Raw genomic sequence first — 18,478 nt, 5'->3', positions numbered from 1 at the left:
TCACGCGGCAGCATGCGTGGCTTCTGGACTGTCAGGTCTCAGACCAAAGGTCTGCTCTGTGGGAACCGACACGCTGGAGGAAACCTTGAGAGTCTGAGAGGGGAGGGAGTTCCAGAAGAAGGCCAGGATGTCATTTTGAGGGAGTATGTGACCAGAACTCGTCCCGTTGCTTTTGGGGTTCTATGGGCTACACGTAGGAATCTTTGGTGGTGGCACCTGATGTTGGGGGATCCGGAGTCACACCCAGACCTGCTCCACAGGCCTCCTTTTACTTTTCTCTTCGGATTCATTATGTTTAAAAAGTGTCTCTTATCTCTATGATTGCATTTTCTTTTCTCTCTCTTTTCAAGCAGATGATGGGAGTCCAAGTATTAAGGTGACATGTGTTGCCCGTGCCCCCCTCCCCCCTGTGTTCTTATTCATTAACCTCTGATGTTGTTCCAGCGTATTGTGGGGGTACCAATGTTAAGGTCGGGTACGTTGCCCTCTCCCAGCCTCCCCCCTCGGGTCAGAGCCTCAAGTGCGCCCATCCCCCAGTCGGTGCGCACCCACCCCATTCCTAATGGAGGTGTATGCCCATCCCCTCCCCCCACCCGCCCGACACCCACCCGATGAAGGTGATTCCTCTGTGTCCACTTGGGTGTCCGTCGGTTCGTACCCATTTGCTGGTGAGCGCGAGCACGTGGTGCTCGTGTGTCCATTCTTGGGCTACCTGGCTTACTGGAACGGGTTCCAGCTCTGGCCAGGAGAACCACGAGAGGTGCCCTCTCACCGCTGCTCCTCCTAGCTGAATAGCACTCCGTGGTGTCCACGCGCCACATTTCATTTACGCACTCGTGGGTCGATGGGCACTCGGGTCGCTTCCAGGTCTTTGCGATTGTGACTTGTGCCCTGACTCTAACCCTAACCCTTACCCAGCCCCGTCTCCTCCTCGGCCCCTGCCTGACTGACTCCTTCCCGCCCGGCCTGTCACCTGTCACCGTCCTCTGCCCCTGCCTGACACGCTCCTCCCCGCCCGGGCCGTCACCGTCCTCGGCCCCTGCCTGACGGGGCTCCTCCGTCGCCTGGGCCTTCCAAGGGCTTGGTGTGGACGCTGGTTCCAGGACGCCCTCCCAGGAACCCGGTAGCAGGGCGGCCGCAGCGTCTCGCGCCACCCAACCGTCCGCCGGCCGGCGGCCGTCGCTAAGTGGCCTGCGGGGGACGTGCCCCCACTGTGGGGCGGGCGCCCAGCCTGGTGTCTTCTCTGAGGCCCCGTGGCTGCTTTTCCCCCCCGCAAGGGGAGAGCCGCGGAGGTGGGGACCGCCTCCTCGTGGGGACGTACACCCAGCTCTCCACGTCGGATTCCGGGGCTCTCTGTCCTGCCAGAAGGCCCAGCTGGCCTGCGGGTCCTTAGAGTGGCAAAAACATCCGAAAACTGAGATTGAGGGTCCGGTGGTTGTCTGCACTTTTGTGCTGGGCACCCCAGGGAGGCCCGGGGGCTGGCTGGACAACGCGGTCTGCTGGGCGGGGGGGGGGGGGTTTGGAGGAGCAACTGATGCCCTTTGCACTTTGGGTAGCAAGTGTCTGAGGTGTCTCTGAGCCCTGCGCCATGTCGGGGGTGGGGGTGGGAGGTCAGGGGGGGGTGGAGGAGCAGGAGGAGGAGGAGGAGGAGGAGGTGGGAAGGGCCGTGGCCTGCAGTCGTGTTCCCGGGGTGGCTTCTTCCACAGGCTGCTTGGCCTGGGCTCCCTGCACCTGGGCCTTTGGAGGACTGGCCCTGTGCTTGCCAACGCTTCCCCTGCAGGGACCCAGAGCTGGGAGGTTGCATCTCTCAGCCCTGGGTCGGGCAGAGCCCCAGCGGGCCATGCCCACAACCTCTCTCAGCACGGGTCCCCCAGAAGGCTCCTTTGGGACCAGGATTCTCTTGCGGGTGACTCTTTAAGGTCTGGCCCCTGGATGGAGGGGCACCAGGAGTAGAGGAGCAGGAAGGGGAAGGGGGTGGCCGTGCGAGGGGACACTTTCAGGCCAAGTCCCAGCTTCAGCCTGATCCTCCTGGGAACCCCGGGGTGTACGTCACACCTCCTGGTTGTCCCGCTCTGAGACAAGGAGCCGGGCTTCGCATTCCCCCAGCAGCCAGTCGTGGGCTGAGGACACCTGGGGCGTTGGGAACTCCCTGGCTTCTCCTTGGCTTAACATCTGGAGCTGCTTGTGAATCGTGCCGCCACACACACCCGAGTGCAGGTGTCTTCTGCACAGACTGCGGGCCTCGCTCTTCTGAATGCCGCTAGCTCGCCACCCACCCACGGGTGAACCTGGTCAGGGTACTTTCTCTCGGGGGCAGACTCTGATCCTGGCGGGCTACCGGTGTCTCTGTTTGCTCCTTTCTTTCTTCCATTTCGGGAAAGGCTTCCTTACTGGGTGTGGAAATCTCCTATGCCTTTCCTCGCCTATTCTGTCAGCTTTAAAATTCTCTTTCAGTTGCCACCCTCACAGATGGATTAGGAAACTCTTTCCGGTGCACTCATTAGTGAAATGACCTCAATGAAGCTGGAATCCAATATCTAATCGCCGATTTTTAGCGAGTCCACACGCCAGGGGGGTCGGGGTCCAATGCAGCCCCGGCCAGGCCCAGGCCCCTAGGACTGGGCCACAGGAGGACACAGAGGAGGGTCCCGGCCCCCACGGTCGCGTTGCCGGCAGTTCTCCAAGGGCTTGGGCGTTTTCCAGAGGTAGGAGATGGAGGGGACTGATTTCTTCAGCGCCCCACTAACCACGCCACCCCACCCATGGGACACATCCCAAGAGAGAGAGAGAGAGACGCCCCATACACTCGCTCCCCTCCCCCATGCGCTGTGCCCCAGCCCGGGCCCGGGGGAATAGGCGGCAGCCCACCCACAGGGTGGGGGGCGCAGCTGAAAGGGGTTGTCGGGGAGGGCGGCCCCTGCCTGGGGTCAAAGGGCGGGCGACCCGCGCGTGCGCAATCGGCGGCGGCGGCGGCGGCGGCGGCGGCGGCGGCGGCGGCGGCGGCGGCGGGGGCGGCCACGAGCTGGGGGTGGGCCAGGCGAGGAGAGGAAGGGGGCTGGAAGGTCTCCACCTTGGCGAGTCCAGCCGTGGAGGCGCATCTTGTGTGAGTGTGAGTGAGTGAGTGTGAGTGTGTGTGTGTGTGTGTGTGTGTGTGTATAGAGAGACAGCCCCCCACCCCGGCCCGCCGCTCCCTGCCCGCCCCGCCCCGCCCCGCCTGTCACCCCCGTCCCTCGGAGCCCGCCGGACCCGGCCGGTGAACTCAACAGGCCCGCCCGGTGCGGGTCAGCGCCGGCGCGGGGCCTGGGGCGGGAGGAGGCGGCGGGGAAGCGCAGAGAGGCTCGGCTTCTTGAGCGGGGCAGGGGCGCCCTCCGCCGTCTAGGGCCACACCACCCTGAACGCGCCCGATCTCGTCTGGTCTCGGAAGCTAAGCAGGGTCGGGCCTGGTTAGTACTTGGATGGGAGACCGCCTGGGAATACCGGGTGCCGTAGGCTTCTTTTTTTTTTTTTTTTTTGTTTTGTTTTGCCTCTTGTTCTGTCCCCTCTCTGGGAGCGAGGCGGCGGCCCGGGGCGGGGGTCTCCCCCACCCTCAGCGCCCGCCGCGGTGCCTGGCGCCCCAGCCCGCACCGTGGGGCCTCCTCTTGTCCCAAGCCGCGACACCGCCGTCACGCGGCAGCATGCGTGGCTTCTGGACTGTCAGGTCTCAGACCAAAGGTCTGCTCTGTGGGAACCGACACGCTGGAGGAAACCTTGAGAGTCTGAGAGGGGAGGGAGTTCCAGAAGAAGGCCAGGATGTCATTTTGAGGGAGTATGTGACCAGAACTCGTCCCGTTGCTTTTGGGGTTCTATGGGCTACACGTAGGAATCTTTGGTGGTGGCACCTGATGTTGGGGGATCCGGAGTCACACCCAGACCTGCTCCACAGGCCTCCTTTTACTTTTCTCTTCGGATTCATTATGTTTAAAAAGTGTCTCTTATCTCTATGATTGCATTTTCTTTTCTCTCTCTTTTCAAGCAGATGATGGGAGTCCAAGTATTAAGGTGACATGTGTTGCCCGTGCCCCCCTCCCCCCTGTGTTCTTATTCATTAACCTCTGATGTTGTTCCAGCGTATTGTGGGGGTACCAATGTTAAGGTCGGGTACGTTGCCCTCTCCCAGCCTCCCCCCTCGGGTCAGAGCCTCAAGTGCGCCCATCCCCCAGTCGGTGCGCACCCACCCCATTCCTAATGGAGGTGTATGCCCATCCCCTCCCCCCACCCGCCCGACACCCACCCGATGAAGGTGATTCCTCTGTGTCCACTTGGGTGTCCGTCGGTTCGTACCCATTTGCTGGTGAGCGCGAGCACGTGGTGCTCGTGTGTCCATTCTTGGGCTACCTGGCTTACTGGAACGGGTTCCAGCTCTGGCCAGGAGAACCACGAGAGGTGCCCTCTCACCGCTGCTCCTCCTAGCTGAATAGCACTCCGTGGTGTCCACGCGCCACATTTCATTTACGCACTCGTGGGTCGATGGGCACTCGGGTCGCTTCCAGGTCTTTGCGATTGTGACTTGTGCCCTGACTCTAACCCTAACCCTTACCCAGCCCCGTCTCCTCCTCGGCCCCTGCCTGACTGACTCCTTCCCGCCCGGCCTGTCACCTGTCACCGTCCTCTGCCCCTGCCTGACACGCTCCTCCCCGCCCGGGCCGTCACCGTCCTCGGCCCCTGCCTGACGGGGCTCCTCCGTCGCCTGGGCCTTCCAAGGGCTTGGTGTGGACGCTGGTTCCAGGACGCCCTCCCAGGAACCCGGTAGCAGGGCGGCCGCAGCGTCTCGCGCCACCCAACCGTCCGCCGGCCGGCGGCCGTCGCTAAGTGGCCTGCGGGGGACGTGCCCCCACTGTGGGGCGGGCGCCCAGCCTGGTGTCTTCTCTGAGGCCCCGTGGCTGCTTTTCCCCCCCGCAAGGGGAGAGCCGCGGAGGTGGGGACCGCCTCCTCGTGGGGACGTACACCCAGCTCTCCACGTCGGATTCCGGGGCTCTCTGTCCTGCCAGAAGGCCCAGCTGGCCTGCGGGTCCTTAGAGTGGCAAAAACATCCGAAAACTGAGATTGAGGGTCCGGTGGTTGTCTGCACTTTTGTGCTGGGCACCCCAGGGAGGCCCGGGGGCTGGCTGGACAACGCGGTCTGCTGGGCGGGGGGGGGGGGGGTTTGGAGGAGCAACTGATGCCCTTTGCACTTTGGGTAGCAAGTGTCTGAGGTGTCTCTGAGCCCTGCGCCATGTCGGGGGTGGGGGTGGGAGGTCGGGGGGGGGGTGGAGGAGCAGGAGGAGGAGGAGGAGGAGGAGGTGGGAAGGGCCGTGGCCTGCAGTCGTGTTCCCGGGGTGGCTTCTTCCACAGGCTGCTTGGCCTGGGCTCCCTGCACCTGGGCCTTTGGAGGACTGGCCCTGTGCTTGCCAACGCTTCCCCTGCAGGGACCCAGAGCTGGGAGGTTGCATCTCTCAGCCCTGGGTCGGGCAGAGCCCCAGCGGGCCATGCCCACAACCTCTCTCAGCACGGGTCCCCCAGAAGGCTCCTTTGGGACCAGGATTCTCTTGCGGGTGACTCTTTAAGGTCTGGCCCCTGGATGGAGGGGCACCAGGAGTAGAGGAGCAGGAAGGGGAAGGGGGTGGCCGTGCGAGGGGACACTTTCAGGCCAAGTCCCAGCTTCAGCCTGATCCTCCTGGGAACCCCGGGGTGTACGTCACACCTCCTGGTTGTCCCGCTCTGAGACAAGGAGCCGGGCTTCGCATTCCCCCAGCAGCCAGTCGTGGGCTGAGGACACCTGGGGCGTTGGGAACTCCCTGGCTTCTCCTTGGCTTAACATCTGGAGCTGCTTGTGAATCGTGCCGCCACACACACCCGAGTGCAGGTGTCTTCTGCACAGACTGCGGGCCTCGCTCTTCTGAATGCCGCTAGCTCGCCACCCACCCACGGGTGAACCTGGTCAGGGTACTTTCTCTCGGGGGCAGACTCTGATCCTGGCGGGCTACCGGTGTCTCTGTTTGCTCCTTTCTTTCTTCCATTTCGGGAAAGGCTTCCTTACTGGGTGTGGAAATCTCCTATGCCTTTCCTCGCCTATTCTGTCAGCTTTAAAATTCTCTTTCAGTTGCCACCCTCACAGATGGATTAGGAAACTCTTTCCGGTGCACTCATTAGTGAAATGACCTCAATGAAGCTGGAATCCAATATCTAATCGCCGATTTTTAGCGAGTCCACACGCCAGGGGGGTCGGGGTCCAATGCAGCCCCGGCCAGGCCCAGGCCCCTAGGACTGGGCCACAGGAGGACACAGAGGAGGGTCCCGGCCCCCACGGTCGCGTTGCCGGCAGTTCTCCAAGGGCTTGGGCGTTTTCCAGAGGTAGGAGATGGAGGGGACTGATTTCTTCAGCGCCCCACTAACCACGCCACCCCACCCATGGGACACATCCCAAGAGAGAGAGAGAGAGACGCCCCATACACTCGCTCCCCTCCCCCATGCGCTGTGCCCCAGCCCGGGCCCGGGGGAATAGGCGGCAGCCCACCCACAGGGTGGGGGGCGCAGCTGAGAGGGGTTGTCGGGGAGGGCGGCCCCTGCCTGGGGTCAAAGGGCGGGCGACCCGCGCGTGCGCAATCGGCGGCGGCGGCGGCGGCGGCGGCGGCGGCGGCGGCGGCGGCGGGGGCGGCCACGAGCTGGGGGTGGGCCAGGCGAGGAGAGGAAGGGGGCTGGAAGGTCTCCACCTTGGCGAGTCCAGCCGTGGAGGCGCATCTTGTGTGAGTGTGAGTGAGTGAGTGTGAGTGTGTGTGTGTGTGTGTGTGTGTGTGTATAGAGAGACAGCCCCCCACCCCGGCCCGCCGCTCCCTGCCCGCCCCGCCCCGCCCCGCCTGTCACCCCCGTCCCTCGGAGCCCGCCGGACCCGGCCGGTGAACTCAACAGGCCCGCCCGGTGCGGGTCAGCGCCGGCGCGGGGCCTGGGGCGGGAGGAGGCGGCGGGGAAGCGCAGAGAGGCTCGGCTTCTTGAGCGGGGCAGGGGCGCCCTCCGCCGTCTAGGGCCACACCACCCTGAACGCGCCCGATCTCGTCTGGTCTCGGAAGCTAAGCAGGGTCGGGCCTGGTTAGTACTTGGATGGGAGACCGCCTGGGAATACCGGGTGCCGTAGGCTTCTTTTTTTTTTTTTTTTTTGTTTTGTTTTGCCTCTTGTTCTGTCCCCTCTCTGGGAGCGAGGCGGCGGCCCGGGGCGGGGGTCTCCCCCACCCTCAGCGCCCGCCGCGGTGCCTGGCGCCCCAGCCCGCACCGTGGGGCCTCCTCTTGTCCCAAGCCGCGACACCGCCGTCACGCGGCAGCATGCGTGGCTTCTGGACTGTCAGGTCTCAGACCAAAGGTCTGCTCTGTGGGAACCGACACGCTGGAGGAAACCTTGAGAGTCTGAGAGGGGAGGGAGTTCCAGAAGAAGGCCAGGATGTCATTTTGAGGGAGTATGTGACCAGAACTCGTCCCGTTGCTTTTGGGGTTCTATGGGCTACACGTAGGAATCTTTGGTGGTGGCACCTGATGTTGGGGGATCCGGAGTCACACCCAGACCTGCTCCACAGGCCTCCTTTTACTTTTCTCTTCGGATTCATTATGTTTAAAAAGTGTCTCTTATCTCTATGATTGCATTTTCTTTTCTCTCTCTTTTCAAGCAGATGATGGGAGTCCAAGTATTAAGGTGACATGTGTTGCCCGTGCCCCCCTCCCCCCTGTGTTCTTATTCATTAACCTCTGATGTTGTTCCAGCGTATTGTGGGGGTACCAATGTTAAGGTCGGGTACGTTGCCCTCTCCCAGCCTCCCCCCTCGGGTCAGAGCCTCAAGTGCGCCCATCCCCCAGTCGGTGCGCACCCACCCCATTCCTAATGGAGGTGTATGCCCATCCCCTCCCCCCACCCGCCCGACACCCACCCGATGAAGGTGATTCCTCTGTGTCCACTTGGGTGTCCGTCGGTTCGTACCCATTTGCTGGTGAGCGCGAGCACGTGGTGCTCGTGTGTCCATTCTTGGGCTACCTGGCTTACTGGAACGGGTTCCAGCTCTGGCCAGGAGAACCACGAGAGGTGCCCTCTCACCGCTGCTCCTCCTAGCTGAATAGCACTCCGTGGTGTCCACGCGCCACATTTCATTTACGCACTCGTGGGTCGATGGGCACTCGGGTCGCTTCCAGGTCTTTGCGATTGTGACTTGTGCCCTGACTCTAACCCTAACCCTTACCCAGCCCCGTCTCCTCCTCGGCCCCTGCCTGACTGACTCCTTCCCGCCCGGCCTGTCACCTGTCACCGTCCTCTGCCCCTGCCTGACACGCTCCTCCCCGCCCGGGCCGTCACCGTCCTCGGCCCCTGCCTGACGGGGCTCCTCCGTCGCCTGGGCCTTCCAAGGGCTTGGTGTGGACGCTGGTTCCAGGACGCCCTCCCAGGAACCCGGTAGCAGGGCGGCCGCAGCGTCTCGCGCCACCCAACCGTCCGCCGGCCGGCGGCCGTCGCTAAGTGGCCTGCGGGGGACGTGCCCCCACTGTGGGGCGGGCGCCCAGCCTGGTGTCTTCTCTGAGGCCCCGTGGCTGCTTTTCCCCCCCGCAAGGGGAGAGCCGCGGAGGTGGGGACCGCCTCCTCGTGGGGACGTACACCCAGCTCTCCACGTCGGATTCCGGGGCTCTCTGTCCTGCCAGAAGGCCCAGCTGGCCTGCGGGTCCTTAGAGTGGCAAAAACATCCGAAAACTGAGATTGAGGGTCCGGTGGTTGTCTGCACTTTTGTGCTGGGCACCCCAGGGAGGCCCGGGGGCTGGCTGGACAACGCGGTCTGCTGGGCGGGGGGGGGGGGGTTTGGAGGAGCAACTGATGCCCTTTGCACTTTGGGTAGCAAGTGTCTGAGGTGTCTCTGAGCCCTGCGCCATGTCGGGGGTGGGGGTGGGAGGTCGGGGGGGGGGTGGAGGAGCAGGAGGAGGAGGAGGAGGAGGAGGTGGGAAGGGCCGTGGCCTGCAGTCGTGTTCCCGGGGTGGCTTCTTCCACAGGCTGCTTGGCCTGGGCTCCCTGCACCTGGGCCTTTGGAGGACTGGCCCTGTGCTTGCCAACGCTTCCCCTGCAGGGACCCAGAGCTGGGAGGTTGCATCTCTCAGCCCTGGGTCGGGCAGAGCCCCAGCGGGCCATGCCCACAACCTCTCTCAGCACGGGTCCCCCAGAAGGCTCCTTTGGGACCAGGATTCTCTTGCGGGTGACTCTTTAAGGTCTGGCCCCTGGATGGAGGGGCACCAGGAGTAGAGGAGCAGGAAGGGGAAGGGGGTGGCCGTGCGAGGGGACACTTTCAGGCCAAGTCCCAGCTTCAGCCTGATCCTCCTGGGAACCCCGGGGTGTACGTCACACCTCCTGGTTGTCCCGCTCTGAGACAAGGAGCCGGGCTTCGCATTCCCCCAGCAGCCAGTCGTGGGCTGAGGACACCTGGGGCGTTGGGAACTCCCTGGCTTCTCCTTGGCTTAACATCTGGAGCTGCTTGTGAATCGTGCCGCCACACACACCCGAGTGCAGGTGTCTTCTGCACAGACTGCGGGCCTCGCTCTTCTGAATGCCGCTAGCTCGCCACCCACCCACGGGTGAACCTGGTCAGGGTACTTTCTCTCGGGGGCAGACTCTGATCCTGGCGGGCTACCGGTGTCTCTGTTTGCTCCTTTCTTTCTTCCATTTCGGGAAAGGCTTCCTTACTGGGTGTGGAAATCTCCTATGCCTTTCCTCGCCTATTCTGTCAGCTTTAAAATTCTCTTTCAGTTGCCACCCTCACAGATGGATTAGGAAACTCTTTCCGGTGCACTCATTAGTGAAATGACCTCAATGAAGCTGGAATCCAATATCTAATCGCCGATTTTTAGCGAGTCCACACGCCAGGGGGGTCGGGGTCCAATGCAGCCCCGGCCAGGCCCAGGCCCCTAGGACTGGGCCACAGGAGGACACAGAGGAGGGTCCCGGCCCCCACGGTCGCGTTGCCGGCAGTTCTCCAAGGGCTTGGGCGTTTTCCAGAGGTAGGAGATGGAGGGGACTGATTTCTTCAGCGCCCCACTAACCACGCCACCCCACCCATGGGACACATCCCAAGAGAGAGAGAGAGAGACGCCCCATACACTCGCTCCCCTCCCCCATGCGCTGTGCCCCAGCCCGGGCCCGGGGGAATAGGCGGCAGCCCACCCACAGGGTGGGGGGCGCAGCTGAAAGGGGTTGTCGGGGAGGGCGGCCCCTGCCTGGGGTCAAAGGGCGGGCGACCCGCGCGTGCGCAATCGGCGGCGGCGGCGGCGGCGGCGGCGGCGGGGGCGGCCACGAGCTGGGGGTGGGCCAGGCGAGGAGAGGAAGGGGGCTGGAAGGTCTCCACCTTGGCGAGTCCAGCCGTGGAGGCGCATCTTGTGTGAGTGTGAGTGAGTGAGTGTGAGTGTGTGTGTGTGTGTGTGTGTGTGTGTATAGAGAGACAGCCCCCCACCCCGGCCCGCCGCTCCCTGCCCGCCCCGCCCCGCCCCGCCTGTCACCCCCGTCCCTCGGAGCCCGCCGGACCCGGCCGGTGAACTCAACAGGCCCGCCCGGTGCGGGTCAGCGCCGGCGCGGGGCCTGGGGCGGGAGGAGGCGGCGGGGAAGCGCAGAGAGGCTCGGCTTCTTGAGCGGGGCAGGGGCGCCCTCCGCCGTCTAGGGCCACACCACCCTGAACGCGCCCGATCTCGTCTGGTCTCGGAAGCTAAGCAGGGTCGGGCCTGGTTAGTACTTGGATGGGAGACCGCCTGGGAATACCGGGTGCCGTAGGCTTCTTTTTTTTTTTTTTTTTTGTTTTGTTTTGCCTCTTGTTCTGTCCCCTCTCTGGGAGCGAGGCGGCGGCCCGGGGCGGGGGTCTCCCCCACCCTCAGCGCCCGCCGCGGTGCCTGGCGCCCCAGCCCGCACCGTGGGGCCTCCTCTTGTCCCAAGCCGCGACACCGCCGTCACGCGGCAGCATGCGTGGCTTCTGGACTGTCAGGTCTCAGACCAAAGGTCTGCTCTGTGGGAACCGACACGCTGGAGGAAACCTTGAGAGTCTGAGAGGGGAGGGAGTTCCAGAAGAAGGCCAGGATGTCATTTTGAGGGAGTATGTGACCAGAACTCGTCCCGTTGCTTTTGGGGTTCTATGGGCTACACGTAGGAATCTTTGGTGGTGGCACCTGATGTTGGGGGATCCGGAGTCACACCCAGACCTGCTCCACAGGCCTCCTTTTACTTTTCTCTTCGGATTCATTATGTTTAAAAAGTGTCTCTTATCTCTATGATTGCATTTTCTTTTCTCTCTCTTTTCAAGCAGATGATGGGAGTCCAAGTATTAAGGTGACATGTGTTGCCCGTGCCCCCCTCCCCCCTGTGTTCTTATTCATTAACCTCTGATGTTGTTCCAGCGTATTGTGGGGGTACCAATGTTAAGGTCGGGTACGTTGCCCTCTCCCAGCCTCCCCCCTCGGGTCAGAGCCTCAAGTGCGCCCATCCCCCAGTCGGTGCGCACCCACCCCATTCCTAATGGAGGTGTATGCCCATCCCCTCCCCCCACCCGCCCGACACCCACCCGATGAAGGTGATTCCTCTGTGTCCACTTGGGTGTCCGTCGGTTCGTACCCATTTGCTGGTGAGCGCGAGCACGTGGTGCTCGTGTGTCCATTCTTGGGCTACCTGGCTTACTGGAACGGGTTCCAGCTCTGGCCAGGAGAACCACGAGAGGTGCCCTCTCACCGCTGCTCCTCCTAGCTGAATAGCACTCCGTGGTGTCCACGCGCCACATTTCATTTACGCACTCGTGGGTCGATGGGCACTCGGGTCGCTTCCAGGTCTTTGCGATTGTGACTTGTGCCCTGACTCTAACCCTAACCCTTACCCAGCCCCGTCTCCTCCTCGGCCCCTGCCTGACTGACTCCTTCCCGCCCGGCCTGTCACCTGTCACCGTCCTCTGCCCCTGCCTGACACGCTCCTCCCCGCCCGGGCCGTCACCGTCCTCGGCCCCTGCCTGACGGGGCTCCTCCGTCGCCTGGGCCTTCCAAGGGCTTGGTGTGGACGCTGGTTCCAGGACGCCCTCCCAGGAACCCGGTAGCAGGGCGGCCGCAGCGTCTCGCGCCACCCAACCGTCCGCCGGCCGGCGGCCGTCGCTAAGTGGCCTGCGGGGGACGTGCCCCCACTGTGGGGCGGGCGCCCAGCCTGGTGTCTTCTCTGAGGCCCCGTGGCTGCTTTTCCCCCCCGCAAGGGGAGAGCCGCGGAGGTGGGGACCGCCTCCTCGTGGGGACGTACACCCAGCTCTCCACGTCGGATTCCGGGGCTCTCTGTCCTGCCAGAAGGCCCAGCTGGCCTGCGGGTCCTTAGAGTGGCAAAAACATCCGAAAACTGAGATTGAGGGTCCGGTGGTTGTCTGCACTTTTGTGCTGGGCACCCCAGGGAGGCCCGGGGGCTGGCTGGACAACGCGGTCTGCTGGGCGGGGGGGGGGGGGGTTTGGAGGAGCAACTGATGCCCTTTGCACTTTGGGTAGCAAGTGTCTGAGGTGTCTCTGAGCCCTGCGCCATGTCGGGGGTGGGGGTGGGAGGTCGGGGGGGGGGTGGAGGAGCAGGAGGAGGAGGAGGAGGAGGAGGTGGGAAGGGCCGTGGCCTGCAGTCGTGTTCCCGGGGTGGCTTCTTCCACAGGCTGCTTGGCCTGGGCTCCCTGCACCTGGGCCTTTGGAGGACTGGCCCTGTGCTTGCCAACGCTTCCCCTGCAGGGACCCAGAGCTGGGAGGTTGCATCTCTCAGCCCTGGGTCGGGCAGAGCCCCAGCGGGCCATGCCCACAACCTCTCTCAGCACGGGTCCCCCAGAAGGCTCCTTTGGGACCAGGATTCTCTTGCGGGTGACTCTTTAAGGTCTGGCCCCTGGATGGAGGGGCACCAGGAGTAGAGGAGCAGGAAGGGGAAGGGGGTGGCCGTGCGAGGGGACACTTTCAGGCCAAGTCCCAGCTTCAGCCTGATCCTCCTGGGAACCCCGGGGTGTACGTCACACCTCCTGGTTGTCCCGCTCTGAGACAAGGAGCCGGGCTTCGCATTCCCCCAGCAGCCAGTCGTGGGCTGAGGACACCTGGGGCGTTGGGAACTCCCTGGCTTCTCCTTGGCTTAACATCTGGAGCTGCTTGTGAATCGTGCCGCCACACACACCCGAGTGCAGGTGTCTTCTGCACAGACTGCGGGCCTCGCTCTTCTGAATGCCGCTAGCTCGCCACCCACCCACGGGTGAACCTGGTCAGGGTACTTTCTCTCGGGGGCAGACTCTGATCCTGGCGGGCTACCGGTGTCTCTGTTTGCTCCTTTCTTTCTTCCATTTCGGGAAAGGCTTCCTTACTGGGTGTGGAAATCTCCTATGCCTTTCCTCGCCTATTCTGTCAGCTTTAAAATTCTCTTTCAGTTGCCACCCTCACAGATGGATTAGGAAACTCTTTCCGGTGCACTCATTAGTGAAATGACCTCAATGAAGCTGGAATCCAATATCTAATCGCCGATTTTTAGCGAGTCCACACGCCAGGGGGGTCGGGGTCCAATGCAGCCCCGGCCAGGCCCAGGCCCCTAGGACTGGGCCACAGGAGGACACAGAGGAGGGTCCCGGCCCCCACGGTCGCGTTGCCGGCAGTTCTCCAAGGGCTTGGGCGTTTTCCAGAGGTAGGAGATGGAGGGGACTGATTTCTTCAGCGCCCCACTAACCACGCCACCCCACCCATGGGACACATCCCAAGAGAGAGAGAGAGAGACGCCCCATACACTCGCTCCCCTCCCCCATGCGCTGTGCCCCAGCCCGGGCCCGGGGGAATAGGCGGCAGCCCACCCACAGGGTGGGGGGCGCAGCTGAGAGGGGTTGTCGGGGAGGGCGGCCCCTGCCTGGGGTCAAAGGGCGGGCGACCCGCGCGTGCGCAATCGGCGGCGGCGGCGGCGGCGGCGGCGGCGGCGGCGGCGGCGGCGGGGGCGGCCACGAGCTGGGGGTGGGCCAGGCGAGGAGAGGAAGGGGGCTGGAAGGTCTCCACCTTGGCGAGTCCAGCCGTGGAGGCGCATCTTGTGTGAGTGTGAGTGAGTGAGTGTGAGTGTGTGTGTGTGTGTGTGTGTGTGTGTATAGAGAGACAGCCCCCCACCCCGGCCCGCCGCTCCCTGCCCGCCCCGCCCCGCCCCGCCTGTCACCCCCGTCCCTCGGAGCCCGCCGGACCCGGCCGGTGAACTCAACAGGCCCGCCCGGTGCGGGTCAGCGCCGGCGCGGGGCCTGGGGCGGGAGGAGGCGGCGGGGAAGCGCAGAGAGGCTCGGCTTCTTGAGCGGGGCAGGGGCGCCCTCCGCCGTCTAGGGCCACACCACCCTGAACGCGCCCGATCTCGTCTGGTCTCGGAAGCTAAGCAGGGTCGGGCCTGGTTAGTACTTGGATGGGAGACCGCCTGGGAATACCGGGTGCCGTAGGCTTCTTTTTTTTTTTTTTTTTTGTTTTGTTTTGCCTCTTGTTCTGTCCCCTCTCTGGGAGCGAGGCGGCGGCCCGGGGCGGGGGTCTCCCCCACCCTCAGCGCCCGCCGCGGTGCCTGGCGCCCCAGCCCGCACCGTGGGGCCTCCTCTTGTCCCAAGCCGCGACACCGCCGTCACGCGGCAGCATGCGTGGCTTCTGGACTGTCAGGTCTCAGACCAAAGGTCTGCTCTGTGGGAACCGACACGCTGGAGGAAACCTTGAGAGTCTGAGAGGGGAGGGAGTTCCAGAAGAAGGCCAGGATGTCATTTTGAGGGAGTATGTGACCAGAACTCGTCCCGTTGCTTTTGGGGTTCTATGGGCTACACGTAGGAATCTTTGGTGGTGGCACCTGATGTTGGGGGATCCGGAGTCACACCCAGACCTGCTCCACAGGCCTCCTTTTACTTTTCTCTTCGGATTCATTATGTTTAAAAAGTGTCTCTTATCTCTATGATTGCATTTTCTTTTCTCTCTCTTTTCAAGCAGATGATGGGAGTCCAAGTATTAAGGTGACATGTGTTGCCCGTGCCCCCCTCCCCCCTGTGTTCTTATTCATTAACCTCTGATGTTGTTCCAGCGTATTGTGGGGGTACCAATGTTAAGGTCGGGTACGTTGCCCTCTCCCAGCCTCCCCCCTCGGGTCAGAGCCTCAAGTGCGCCCATCCCCCAGTCGGTGCGCACCCACCCCATTCCTAATGGAGGTGTATGCCCATCCCCTCCCCCCACCCGCCCGACACCCACCCGATGAAGGTGATTCCTCTGTGTCCACTTGGGTGTCCGTCGGTTCGTACCCATTTGCTGGTGAGCGCGAGCACGTGGTGCTCGTGTGTCCATTCTTGGGCTACCTGGCTTACTGGAACGGGTTCCAGCTCTGGCCAGGAGAACCACGAGAGGTGCCCTCTCACCGCTGCTCCTCCTAGCTGAATAGCACTCCGTGGTGTCCACGCGCCACATTTCATTTACGCACTCGTGGGTCGATGGGCACTCGGGTCGCTTCCAGGTCTTTGCGATTGTGACTTGTGCCCTGACTCTAACCCTAACCCTTACCCAGCCCCGTCTCCTCCTCGGCCCCTGCCTGACTGACTCCTTCCCGCCCGGCCTGTCACCTGTCACCGTCCTCTGCCCCTGCCTGACACGCTCCTCCCCGCCCGGGCCGTCACCGTCCTCGGCCCCTGCCTGACGGGGCTCCTCCGTCGCCTGGGCCTTCCAAGGGCTTGGTGTGGACGCTGGTTCCAGGACGCCCTCCCAGGAACCCGGTAGCAGGGCGGCCGCAGCGTCTCGCGCCACCCAACCGTCCGCCGGCCGGCGGCCGTCGCTAAGTGGCCTGCGGGGGACGTGCCCCCACTGTGGGGCGGGCGCCCAGCCTGGTGTCTTCTCTGAGGCCCCGTGGCTGCTTTTCCCCCCCGCAAGGGGAGAGCCGCGGAGGTGGGGACCGCCTCCTCGTGGGGACGTACACCCAGCTCTCCACGTCGGATTCCGGGGCTCTCTGTCCTGCCAGAAGGCCCAGCTGGCCTGCGGGTCCTTAGAGTGGCAAAAACATCCGAAAACTGAGATTGAGGGTCCGGTGGTTGTCTGCACTTTTGTGCTGGGCACCCCAGGGAGGCCCGGGGGCTGGCTGGACAACGCGGTCTGCTGGGCGGGGGGGGGGGGGTTTGGAGGAGCAACTGATGCCCTTTGCACTTTGGGTAGCAAGTGTCTGAGGTGTCTCTGAGCCCTGCGCCATGTCGGGGGTGGGGGTGGGAGGTCGGGGGGGGGTGGAGGAGCAGGAGGAGGAGGAGGAGGAGGAGGTGGGAAGGGCCGTGGCCTGCAGTCGTGTTCCCGGGGTGGCTTCTTCCACAGGCTGCTTGGCCTGGGCTCCCTGCACCTGGGCCTTTGGAGGACTGGCCCTGTGCTTGCCAACGCTTCCCCTGCAGGGACCCAGAGCTGGGAGGTTGCATCTCTCAGCCCTGGGTCGGGCAGAGCCCCAGCGGGCCATGCCCACAACCTCTCTCAGCACGGGTCCCCCAGAAGGCTCCTTTGGGACCAGGATTCTCTTGCGGGTGACTCTTTAAGGTCTGGCCCCTGGATGGAGGGGCACCAGGAGTAGAGGAGCAGGAAGGGGAAGGGGGTGGCCGTGCGAGGGGACACTTTCAGGCCAAGTCCCAGCTTCAGCCTGATCCTCCTGGGAACCCCGGGGTGTACGTCACACCTCCTGGTTGTCCCGCTCTGAGACAAGGAGCCGGGCTTCGCATTCCCCCAGCAGCCAGTCGTGGGCTGAGGACACCTGGGGCGTTGGGAACTCCCTGGCTTCTCCTTGGCTTAACATCTGGAGCTGCTTGTGAATCGTGCCGCCACACACACCCGAGTGCAGGTGTCTTCTGCACAGACTGCGGGCCTCGCTCTTCTGAATGCCGCTAGCTCGCCACCCACCCACGGGTGAACCTGGTCAGGGTACTTTCTCTCGGGGGCAGACTCTGATCCTGGCGGGCTACCGGTGTCTCTGTTTGCTCCTTTCTTTCTTCCATTTCGGGAAAGGCTTCCTTACTGGGTGTGGAAATCTCCTATGCCTTTCCTCGCCTATTCTGTCAGCTTTAAAATTCTCTTTCAGTTGCCACCCTCACAGATGGATTAGGAAACTCTTTCCGGTGCACTCATTAGTGAAATGACCTCAATGAAGCTGGAATCCAATATCTAATCGCCGATTTTTAGCGAGTCCACACGCCAGGGGGGTCGGGGTCCAATGCAGCCCCGGCCAGGCCCAGGCCCCTAGGACTGGGCCACAGGAGGACACAGAGGAGGGTCCCGGCCCCCACGGTCGCGTTGCCGGCAGTTCTCCAAGGGCTTGGGCGTTTTCCAGAGGTAGGAGATGGAGGGGACTGATTTCTTCAGCGCCCCACTAACCACGCCACCCCACCCATGGGACACATCCCAAGAGAGAGAGAGAGAGACGCCCCATACACTCGCTCCCCTCCCCCATGCGCTGTGCCCCAGCCCGGGCCCGGGGGAATAGGCGGCAGCCCACCCACAGGGTGGGGGGCGCAGCTGAAAGGGGTTGTCGGGGAGGGCGGCCCCTGCCTGGGGTCAAAGGGCGGGCGACCCGCGCGTGCGCAATCGGCGGCGGCGGCGGCGGCGGCGGCGGCGGCGGCGGCGGCGGCGGCGGCGGCGGGGGCGGCCACGAGCTGGGGGTGGGCCAGGCGAGGAGAGGAAGGGGGCTGGAAGGTCTCCACCTTGGCGAGTCCAGCCGTGGAGGCGCATCTTGTGTGAGTGTGAGTGAGTGAGTGTGAGTGTGTGTGTGTGTGTGTGTGTGTGTATAGAGAGACAGCCCCCCACCCCGGCCCGCCGCTCCCTGCCCGCCCCGCCCCGCCCCGCCTGTCACCCCCGTCCCTCGGAGCCCGCCGGACCCGGCCGGTGAACTCAACAGGCCCGCCCGGTGCGGGTCAGCGCCGGCGCGGGGCCTGGGGCGGGAGGAGGCGGCGGGGAAGCGCAGAGAGGCTCGGCTTCTTGAGCGGGGCAGGGGCGCCCTCCGCCGTCTAGGGCCACACCACCCTGAACGCGCCCGATCTCGTCTGGTCTCGGAAGCTAAGCAGGGTCGGGCCTGGTTAGTACTTGGATGGGAGACCGCCTGGGAATACCGGGTGCCGTAGGCTTCTTTTTTTTTTTTTTTTTTGTTTTGTTTTGCCTCTTGTTCTGTCCCCTCTCTGGGAGCGAGGCGGCGGCCCGGGGCGGGGGTCACCCCCACCCTCAGCGCCCGCCGCGGTGCCTGGCGCCCCAGCCCGCACCGTGGGGCCTCCTCTTGTCCCAAGCCGCGACACCGCCGTCACGCGGCAGCATGCGTGGCTTCTGGACTGTCAGGTCTCAGACCAAAGGTCTGCTCTGTGGGAACCGACACGCTGGAGGAAACCTTGAGAGTCTGAGAGGGGAGGGAGTTCCAGAAGAAGGCCAGGATGTCATTTTGAGGGAGTATGTGACCAGAACTCGTCCCGTTGCTTTTGGGGTTCTATGGGCTACACGT

General features: G+C 63.8%; 5 non-coding genes across 5 annotated transcripts; all 5 read left to right on the top strand.

The window, feature by feature from the left end:
- Nucleotides 1–3,373: 3,373 nt before the first annotated feature.
- LOC142872485 (5S ribosomal RNA) lies at nt 3,374–3,492 on the top strand. Its single transcript, XR_012920742.1, has one exon. It is a non-coding gene; the product is annotated as a 5S ribosomal RNA (ribosomal RNA).
- A 3,539-nt stretch (nt 3,493–7,031) lies between these two features.
- Nucleotides 7,032–7,150, top strand: LOC142872484 (5S ribosomal RNA). The gene has a single exon (XR_012920741.1). It is a non-coding gene; the product is annotated as a 5S ribosomal RNA (ribosomal RNA).
- Nucleotides 7,151–10,673: 3,523 nt separating this feature from the next.
- Nucleotides 10,674–10,792, top strand: LOC142872483 (5S ribosomal RNA). Its single transcript, XR_012920740.1, has one exon. It is a non-coding gene; the product is annotated as a 5S ribosomal RNA (ribosomal RNA).
- Nucleotides 10,793–14,331: 3,539 nt separating this feature from the next.
- LOC142872482 (5S ribosomal RNA) lies at nt 14,332–14,450 on the top strand. The gene has a single exon (XR_012920739.1). It is a non-coding gene; the product is annotated as a 5S ribosomal RNA (ribosomal RNA).
- Nucleotides 14,451–17,994: 3,544 nt separating this feature from the next.
- LOC142872481 (5S ribosomal RNA) lies at nt 17,995–18,113 on the top strand. The gene has a single exon (XR_012920738.1). It is a non-coding gene; the product is annotated as a 5S ribosomal RNA (ribosomal RNA).
- Nucleotides 18,114–18,478: the final 365 nt, after the last annotated feature.

Source organism: Microcebus murinus, chromosome 8 (genome assembly GCF_040939455.1).
Source record: "Microcebus murinus isolate Inina chromosome 8, M.murinus_Inina_mat1.0, whole genome shotgun sequence".
Taxonomy (NCBI): Eukaryota; Metazoa; Chordata; class Mammalia; order Primates; family Cheirogaleidae; genus Microcebus; species Microcebus murinus.
The sequence above is the reverse complement of the archived record's forward strand: the minus strand, read 5'-3'. Positions and strand labels throughout refer to the sequence as shown.